A 10796-nucleotide genomic window follows, 5' to 3' on the forward strand; every position below is an offset into this window, starting at 1 on the left:
AGTTTAAAAGAAGAAATCATTGTCAAACCAACAACAAGTCTCAAGTAAAACCAAAAGTAGTCTAAAACAAAAAGATAAGAACTTATCTCGAGTCCTCCACCAAACTCTTAAAGTTTCTTTGAATCTCTTCTCTTTTACAATCACTCAAAACAAAATAACAAAAAGGATAAAGTAAATAAAAAGTGGCTCCTGAAAATCTCTCTGAAATAACTCCCTAGAGAAGAACTTTCAAAACTTGCCAATATTTTCAGGACTCATTTCTAAGTCCTCTCTTCTTTCTTTTATAGTTTTCCAAGTGGTGCCTTTGGATCTCTTCAAAATGTGTTTCAATTAGATGTGTTTGCCCAAGATACACATCCTTATGTGTTTGCCCAAGATACACATCCTTTCATGATAATTTTCATCCATGGTGGTTACAACCACCTCTTAAGCCACTGGGTGCCTCAAAAACCTCTTCAAAAGAAAACCTCTTCAAAATTCATGAAAACCAATTTTACTCGTCTAGTAACTGCCACTAGCGTATAAGTGCGAGGTCTCGGTGCTTAGGCGTGACTTTCTCTATTTAGCCGGCGCTTAAGCGCCGGATCTGGCGCTTAGACACCAAAACTCTTTTGCACAATTTTTCACATTTTTGCTCCAAATTGGATCCTTTTTCACTCCTTTAAGCATTTTTTCCATTTTTTACTTGTATCTACAATAAAAAAACACAAAAATACCTTCCATTAAAGCGCAATATCTCAAAAATAAGTATAAAAATTTATCTAGAAATACTATATATTTTAGGTGTATCAGTGATTCCATGCTATGAAAATCTTTTTAAAACTAGTTTGAAGGCCAAGCAAGAAAGTAAAATGCAGATTTTAAAATCTTAAATATTTTAATCCTAAATTTTTATTAATCATTAATCTTTTATTAGAATTTTTATAAAAAAAATTTATAATTTTAGGGTCCTAAAATATCCTAAATGATCTACAAGATGCTCAAACAAAATCACAAGCCAAAAGGGTGAAGCTAGCAAATGTAGTGCACAAGAAAAGTAAACAAGCAAAAAAGAATATAAAAGGTCGGGTGCCGCTGGGTTGGGGACAAATCCTACAAATTGAAAATGGCAGCCAGACACTGCATATATAAGAGTGATTCTAATTCTATTCATCAAAATCCAGAATTAAGATATGAGGCACAAGCATCTACTCTTGGTCCCCGTCACATGGTTCTATGCCTCAAGCAGCTCGAAACCCATGTCATATCTTATTTTCACTACTAGACTATCCTAAAGACTCTAAAAAGCACATATAAAAGTCCAAAAAAAATATTAAATATGTATGAAAATCATGTTAGCAAAAAGCTACCCACATGCAACGTATTGAACCATGCCCTATGAGTGGAGAGCTTAATAGTCTGCAGAAAAGGTGAAATAGTGTTAGCTTTAAATTATTACAGATACTCCCTCTTGGACATGCCTCCCCTCAAAAAAACCACCCCTAATATACTAATGTGTAAGTATCACACCAAATAAACAAACAAAGCCGCACAAAAGTGATAACTAGCAACAAAACAGTAAAGAACTATAGCCAGGACATCGAAAAAGACTACCTAACATCCTAGTCCTAGCATAGCACACCAACTACCGCAGTGCATATCAGAACATCTAAGTGTGTGCACATTATAGAGGTAAGTCACGGTGTATGACTTTGACATGCTAACCACACTAGCTCCATCTTCAATAACCAGGGGATCTAAAGTTTGTCATGAAAGGAGATGAAATTTAAAAGAGGAGGCCTCACATATGGTCTAAATTAAATAGTTTTAAAAGTACAACATATAATACATAATGGAAAAATATCCATTTTTATAATTTTAAAATATTAAAATACCAACCATTGAAGCTGTTCCATAATGTAGAAATGATGTGCTTTAGAGTCTTTGGAGCCTTAGCACAGGCCTACAAAGTTGGTCATGAGATATTCTCATGAGCAATTCTTGCTTGGGTATTTTGCCCAATAAAAATATTGCTCATCTTAACAAGTAGGATATGACAACAAGGAAAATAGGCGAACATATAATCAGTCAAAAGACACAACAATTTATGATTATCAATTAAAGAACAAAAAATCACAACGGTAGCCAAAAGGAGAGCACACATCATGCAAAAAAATGCAAGAATGCAACAGGCAGAAAAAATACCCACACCAGGTATGCCAGGTAAATGCTACCTATAAAAAGAAATTAAACCATCCTTGAGCACCCAAGTCGGATGTCATGCAAAGAATAGACAAATGCTACAAGTTGGTTTGCATTGAGTATAACATACAGATAAGGAAATTTCTCTAAAATCGAGAGAAAGACAAATAACCACATACAAACCTGCAATTAGTGCAACGAAGGCCAAAGGCAAAAAAGACAAACATGCATAATGCAAAATGGTGAGCATATAAGAATATGTCAAGTGTTGAATATACTAGTTAGTGTCATTTGTGCCAAGTAAGAATCACATACCCAGGTAGACACATATTGTGCCTCTCATGACTTTAGTGGCCAGGGGGCATAACTCATACTTAGCACAATGTCAAATACCTATAAAATGCCTAGACGGTGTCATGGGTAGTGAGGAAGCAAGGATCTTGTGGAGGAGAATTATGCAACATGTAGCTTTGTATGCAAGCTACTGCCTTACAGAGTGTGCAAGCATTTATCCTTGTGTCTGCACAAAGTATGTGGGAAAGATAGTTGCAAGTGAATGTGTGAGCCAACCCGCAATTATGCAGATTTTTATATTCCAAAAGATAGCGAAAAATATGACCCAATTTTCAATGGCTAGTGTGAAAAAAAATATAATATAAAATTGATTAATGACTTACACACTAGGGGTTCTACACAAATATACATATCATTTCAAGTAATGTAGAGTTTTCTTTAAAAATTCTAGTATCAAACCCACAGGGAAAAATTGAATTTATATGTAAGCTTAAAAATATTTCTACTCAAACTATAAACTAAATTTGTAGGAGAATAATATCTAACTGTTTATAATAGGGTATAAACTAAAGTTTGCTACCTATAAATTAAAGTTACAAGTTAATGAAAAGTTTTTAAACTACAAATGTGTAAAGGAATACAATTATAATAAAAAGTCTTTCTACTTGCAAAAAAATATAATTAGTGTAGGAATCAAATGGTTGAAGATAAAAATTAGGTATTGTGACAAATAGGAGCATACCTATTCTTCACCCTCTCTCAAACACATAAATAATATTATCTAATCTAAAGTTAAGTTTTGATCGTATGGTAGTGCTGAGTAGATTCTAGCCTCTCACTTCCAGATTATCCACTGTGCCCTCTCTATAGGACATACAAGGGACTCAAGTTCTAAACTAAGACCAAATTTATAAAAACTATAGCTTGTCAGTCTATAATCAGCAATTCTACACCCATCAAAAATTACCTCCTTATCTATTTGCACTCTCCCTTGGACGTGGCATCCCCTTCATCCCAAGTTTAGTATGGTACTCACTATTTGGTAAAATCATAGCCCTTCCGGGTCATTTTGTTTCTTAATGGATTTTAACATAATAAATGAACGGTTTGCAAAGTGAATGAAGAACCGGTGAAAATACTATCACAAATTATTGGAATAAAAGAAATTTTTAAAATATTTAACCCCGTGCATGATTACTTCTTATTGTAAGGAAAAAGAAAAGAAAACTACTCAAAAATCATGGGGATAACTTATCTCAAAATTTTCCTAAACTACTCAGAAATCATGGGGATAACTTATCTCAAAATTTTCCTAAACTTTTTCTGAAACAATTCTCTGAGGTTTCCTGACTGAACTTGACTCCACAAGACTCACAAAAGACTCCATAATGGTGGGCGCCCACCCCAATGGTGGGGGCCCACCCTAATGGTGGTAAAAAATACACAAAAATTGACTCGTCTTTATTTGGAAATCTTTCTTATTCATAAAGCTTTGAAAATCACCAAGGGTTACTTCAAGAACATTTTTGAAATTCATCCAAATTTAATGTATATATGCATAACCATTTCTGGCGCATAGGCATAAGCCTTTCAAACTCACTAGCACCTAGACACCATGTCATATTTTTGTCCGTTGGCTTCAATTGACTCATTTTTGCTCCATTTTTGCTCCTTTTTCTGCTAAACTATTTCTTGTACCTGAAATCAAAAACACATAAAATTTCTTACATTAAAGAAAAATATCCTTAAAATGAGCATGAAATACATAAAAAAGTGGCTAATGTTTTGGAGTGTCAATTCCCCCAAACACAAATGTTACTTATCCTCAAGTGACTCTTTTACTATGTAGAAATATTATAACTTATGGTAGTGGGTTTCGCTTAAAGACTCCTATAGTTTTGTCCCATAAATGTGATAATGAAACTATTTAGAAAATTTTCAATAGCTCAGGTTAGAACTAAAATGCAATTATATCTAGTAATCAAGTTAGGAATTTTGATTTTTTTTCATTTCAAAAATAATTGCAATTTTTCACACTAAGGAATCTTAGAATAATTAAAAGAAAATAATTGTATGAGAACTCCACTAGTAAAGATATTAATACTTTTAAATCTAAAAATAAGTTCAGAATTGTAAATAAGTTTTTTCTTTAAGATAATTCAAGTGAAGATAATTTTTAATTAGGCACCCCTTTAAGCCTCTCCCCACATATTTTTCTTTTTTCTCCTCTTTTTATTTTGATCTTTCTTTTCTATTTCTTTCAGGATCATTTTCAATCCTTACTTTTCATTTTTCATTTTATGTGTGGATTACTATATCTAGATAGTCTTCAGTGATTTGAACTTCATCATCCTCTTGCTAAAGTTAAAAATTTCTTAAATTTCTTAACTTAGAAATGTTCATTAGTACATTAATGATTTTTCATAGAGTCTCTAATTCTTTTTAAGTGTAGATCTAAAATCCTTAGTGTTTTAAAAATATAATTTTCCTACTCTGAATAGTAAAAGCATATTCTTATACTTTTATACTAAATATCTTAATTTTAGTTATCCTTTATTACAAAAAACTACAAAAAACTACTGTGTAAGTCTACTATAACATTTATACGATCAAAATTATAACTATCTAAAGTTAACACCACATACAACATGTTATGTTAAAATATTTTTTTTAATAAATATAGTTTATTTAGGACAAATAAATTTTAGTTTTACAAAAGATTTTTCTCCCTCCCTCAAACTTGAATTTTTAAATATGTTAAAGCAATACAATACATAATAAGCATAAAGAAAGAGAAAATTTTAAAAGTTCTAAATTGGAGAATAGTGTAGGTACAAGTAGTAAAGACAGGTGCTGAGCAGTAGTAAATCTAAAATCAACATGTTTAGCATGAAAATTATAAATTAAAATACTACTCAAATACACAGGCAATACTAAATAAACAGGAGCAAGAGTAACATTATAGCAATAAAATAAGAAGTGTGACTATATCAATCCAAACACAGACACATATCAGAAGTGACTAAATGGAGATAATCCACACGTAAGATCTACAACAGGTAAGTAAATACTATCTAGTCCTCCTTGTCATAATCATCATCATTACCAGGAACGTCCTCATCAATCGACTTATAGTGCTCCTGTGGAGAAATCAATGACAAGTAGAAAACTCGACTAAATGATCACCCTTCAAAAATCTCACTTTTGACTCATCATAGGTTGCATTGTAATCACTTTTCCCCTGTGGGTATTGTTTTATATGATCCCATATTTCTTCCATATCTTGCATTCGACACTGCACCAAGAGCAAATCAAAATAGCGCGTTCCAAAAACTAGGAGGTGGATCAGTAGAAGTAGAGGTAGAAGGTTTGAAGGTAGAAGTAGATGGAATATCATAAGTTGTATCTCGAGATCTTCTATTTGAAGGAAGAAGTAGATGGAATATCATAAGTTGTATCTCGAGATCTTCTATAGAGATCCATATTAGCCTTTCCACTAGGCTATTGTGGCTTTAGTTTTTCCTCCCAGATCTCATATTTCACTCTTTATTTTTTGCAGATAGTAAAGATAAGGGAAGTCTCGGTCTCTAAATTAGAAGTTTTCGATTGTCGGAATGGATATCCCGACACCCAGTTTAATTTAATATAGATATATAATTTTGAAAAGTAATATTTTAAAATTTTTTAAAATACAAAGCCGAATCAATCTCATATCTCCAGTAGTTTAAGAAAAAGAGTTTAATACTGCAAGCAATCTACCTATCCTGAAGTGTAGACACACTATTTCTAGTGAAGCTCTATTAAATAAACTAAAAAACTTATGACTTCCGTTTAAATATGCGAAAAACCATTTTTGACCGAAAAGTTTCCCTATTTAATACAAAAAATTAAATTGTGTTTATATTAAGATGGTTCTTAATAGTTTCCTATAAGGGTAAGCCCCTATAATTAATTACATCTTAAATAACAGAATTTACTTAAGAAAAGTCTCGATAAAAATAAGGGGAATATTGTCTTCCAGGAGTTCAAAGGGATTAAACGTTTCAAAAGATCAGACAAAGGGGTGTGAAAGGGAAATGACTGAAACTTGGAACATTGTTATTTTGGAATCCAAAGAAAGAAGAACTAGGGATGTCATGGATCTTGAGGAGAACCTCGATGACTTCCCAAGCTATCATAAGATTTGGCTTCAATTTTGAGAAGAAAATTATTTAACTGTTACATCCTGCCAATTTTATTAGTTTGAACTTACATTTATGTGAGACGGTCATACAAATATCTTGAAAGATGTGAGGATTTAGGTCGTGAAGAACAAAAATCTCAAAATCCTAAAGCGAGTTAGGGCTTAGATTGTATAGCAGGGCTATACAAAGGCCTAAAGAAAAAGTTGGGGAATTATGTCGTACTAGGCAGGCGACCTTGAAATCCTATGTCTTGTTATTTAATTCTAAGGAAAGATGTGTTGTTGAAGATCCTCATGCTGTTGTAAAAGGCTTCCCACAAAGTTAGCTCCGGGCTCCTCGGCCAAGTAGTGGTCCTAAAGTCTAAGATTTTAAATTTTAAATGACAAGTTGAAGCACAAACATTATGGGGGGGAAAAGTTGATTAGAGCGACACCGGTTAGGATCTCATGGTTCCCTCATTCTGGTATCACTATTTTTCACTCATTCTGGTATCACTATTTTCTTTTGAATTTACTTAGCTTAAACGAGTTGTGAAACCCATTTAAAATAGAGAGATCGAGTTAGCAACCGTAGGTTACCTCATTCGAGGGATTCCGGTAAAATCAAAAAATGTTTTAAGTTTAGTGACATTTCAAAAAATTTATGGTTACCTTTGAAACAAATTGTTTTATATTTTGAAAATGTTGATTAATTTTTTAAAAGTGGTTTTGTTTTTTTTCAATTAAAGTAAAGTGCAAAACCAAGAAATTATAATATTTGGAAGCAAAAGTAAATTGCAAAATATAAAATGACAGAAATTAAATAATACTATAAAAGCATACCTGTCATCTTCTCGATTTTCCAACTAAAAGATTAGCTTTTGCAACATATATATAATTTTGCGAAAATTTAAATAAATCGTAAGAGTATATGAAGGTGTAGTTTCTAAACCCTCAAACAATGACTCAGTGAGTCCCGAAAGATCTTAGTGGATGATTTAGAACAAAATATAGCAAGTTCAAATTGTCCTTCAAAATATCCAAGAGATTTCAAAGCGTTCATGAAATGACCCTAAATTGCTTTAAAGATCTCTTAAAACGTTTCAAGTTCATTTTGAACTTATCATATTATTTTATTAATCATCTGAGGTTGAATTAAACTTACCCATTACTCAGTGAACTTTGACATTTTAATTATTTTGAGAAATGAAGGAAGTTAGATAGTCACTTAACATTTCATTTGACAGTTATATGAGTGCGCACATCAAAGAGCAAGTCCAAAATAATTAATGATTTTAATGCCCAAAGTTAAAGTAGGGCCAAAAGTGTTTGAAAGTGTTTATCAATTAATTAAGTCCATCTTTTCTAATCTCAATTAAGACAATACTTACATATCAAACCTAATGCACTATTAGGCCCTCTCAATTTCAATTTTCAAAGCAAATTTGAGATAATTAAATATTGAAATTGAATTTCAATTCTCATTAATATCAGACTTAGCATCCAATATGCAGGCTTTAAATACGTGAATTATTATCTTCATAACTCAAGTCCATTACTTTAGGATCATCTTATTGAATTGACTTCCAAATCATGATAATCATCTGAATTATAATTTTACCCTTATCATGAAAATGTGAAAAATTAGTTTCTACCTTATTAAACCTTCATGCTTCAAACATTTAAGAGAATTCATTAAGATTAAAATTACCTATTTTTTCCTTTGATTAATCGTAAAATTTAATTAAGGCATTAAAATTCTGAAATTACTATTTTGCTCTCGGGGCCATCCGCTTCATAACTTATCAAATAAACTCAAGTGACCTTAAAATTTCCATGGAAGCTCAGTCATGAGTTAACTAAAACATTAAAGGAGAAAATGTGATTTTTTAAAATTTTAATTTAATTTAAATAATAATTTTAACTTAGAAAATATGATTTTGAAAATTGATTTATCTAATCATTCTAAATAAAGTTTTTTTTTAATTTTTTTTTGTTTTTTTTAAACGGGAAAATTATTAGAGGAAACACCTAGGTCAGAGGAAGACTTAGATAACATTCCATGATTTTTGAAATTAAATTTTAATAATTATAAATATTTAATTTAATTATTTTTTAAATAGAAAAAGTGTTTTAATTACAAGAATTATTTTTTATATTTTCATTAAATCCCTCTGAGTCCAGAGAACTCAAGGAAATAAATTTATATATTGTTATGATTTTTAATTCATTTTTTATAATTTTTTTAATGGGATTCTTATGTATTTAAATTAAATATAAGCTTTTTGAACTCAAGTGGACAGAAAACGATTTTTATTTAAATCCCTCTGAGTCCACGATTTTTAATTCATTTTTTTATAATTTTTTATAATTTTTTATATATTTTAATGAGTCTCAAGTGGACAGAAAATGATTACACATAATTTTTATGAGGAATAAAATTCTTATGTATTTAAATATCTAACAGATAAACTTTCATATTACACGCATAACATTGAAATCTTTAACATAGATAAAAAATAACACTATTAATAACTTTTTAAAAGTGAAACACATATTTTCATAGATAACTTTATGAAATCCAACTGATATAAATTTAAAAGTAAAAAATTAGATATTAGATATATAAATACAAAAGATTGTGTCAAAATTATGTAACTTACTCTTATATTATAAAATGTGTGTGTGAACCATCTAGTGATTTTTTTCATTTTTGCTTGACATATTTTTCTTTCTCCTTGCATGACAACTCAAGAGATAAAGGGCTTTATGAAGCAATGGCATTCCAATTGCATCGAGACTAATTGCTTTGTGATTTAAATTTTTGAGTTCTTTGAGCTACTCATTTATCAAACTATGTTTCTCTTTATTCTCTTTGTGTTTGAAAAAATGCCCTCTTGAATTGCATGTATAAGCCAAAAAGCAAATATGCAGACAACACGATTGAGATGTTTAAGGTAAGTAATGAGTTGACATACTTTTAATGGCAAATGGATGGTTTTTCAAAGGGTAAAATTCGAATAAAAGATCTCTCACAAAGCATATGCAAAATTTTGGTGCCACATCAACATTAACTTTTGATGTTCTCATTAGCGTCATCATGTTTATAAAATACATGCATGATTTTACTTTTCAGTGGCTTAGGATTTGTTTAGGGCAGTTACTACTTATTAAAAAACAGCTGTGAAGCTGTTGAAAAATAATATGATGTTCAAAAAGCTGTAGTGTCTCTCACTATATTTTTTTTGGAAAAATTAGACTGCAACAAGAAAGCTGTCACCTCACCTAGCAAGAATCGGTGGAAAAATGCAAATTTCAGCGGCACCTTTTTAAAAAAGCTGTCAAAACACAATTTACCCAAACGGACAAAACTGGGTGTGGTGCCTCACAGCCGTCCCAAATGAATAATTAACATGCTTTTAAAAGAACAAATTTAATTTTCAACTTGGTATAACTTTGAATCAAATTTGAACATTATTTGTATTCCATTAAATACCATTAGGGTTCAAGTTTTTTAGTGTTTGAGCCTCACCATCCCTCCTCCTCATTGCCGGTGAAAATCGAAGCCTCCGGCGGCCCTCCTTCAGCCGCAGGCCGACGGCCCGATCCGCGCCACCTCTCAAGCCACGCGAACTGGAGTGGTTTCTTCCTTGTCGGCAGTCTCGCCGCTGGCCTCGCCCGCGACCGACGGCCCGCCTGCTCCGCAGCTTTCGCTGACCACTTCTCTCTTCCTTCTCTTCTTCTTCTCTTCTTGGTCGTACCCAGATCCGTCAGCCCCTCCTCCAACTCCGACGCTAAGATCTCGAAATTAGTCGGACCTTTTCCTTGCCAACTTTTTTGCCTCGCTGACGTCGTATCTACGCCGGAAAAAATCAGCGAGGAGAAAGTCGATCGAATTTTGGGCTCTCCTTAGTGTTTCTTTCACTCTCGGTGCACAAAACCGGCGAGCTAACTCCTCTACTTTGCCATCCGACTTTCCCGTCAACTGGACACTTCGCTAGAGCACCTCGATGTCGCTGGGTAGTGGTGATACATCGCCTTGGAGAGGCATGGACGTCTTTTCCGTTGTGAGGAAAGCTTCTCCTCTTTCACCATCGTCGAGCGATCATCTCTCGCAAAAGTACCTTTTTTTTGGGGTCGCATATTTTTATATGCTAAA

At 32.3% G+C, this 10796-nt stretch overlaps 1 pseudogene; it reads left to right on the forward strand.

Moving 5' to 3' along the window:
- LOC110036986 overlaps positions 1-10550 on the forward strand; it is a 55103-nt pseudogene extending 44553 nt beyond the window's left edge.
- The last annotated feature ends 246 nt before the right edge of the window (positions 10551-10796 follow it).

The sequence above is a fragment of the Phalaenopsis equestris genome, unplaced genomic scaffold, assembly GCF_001263595.1.
Source record: "Phalaenopsis equestris unplaced genomic scaffold, ASM126359v1 Scaffold213678, whole genome shotgun sequence".
In the NCBI taxonomy this organism is placed as follows: Eukaryota; Viridiplantae; Streptophyta; class Magnoliopsida; order Asparagales; family Orchidaceae; genus Phalaenopsis; species Phalaenopsis equestris.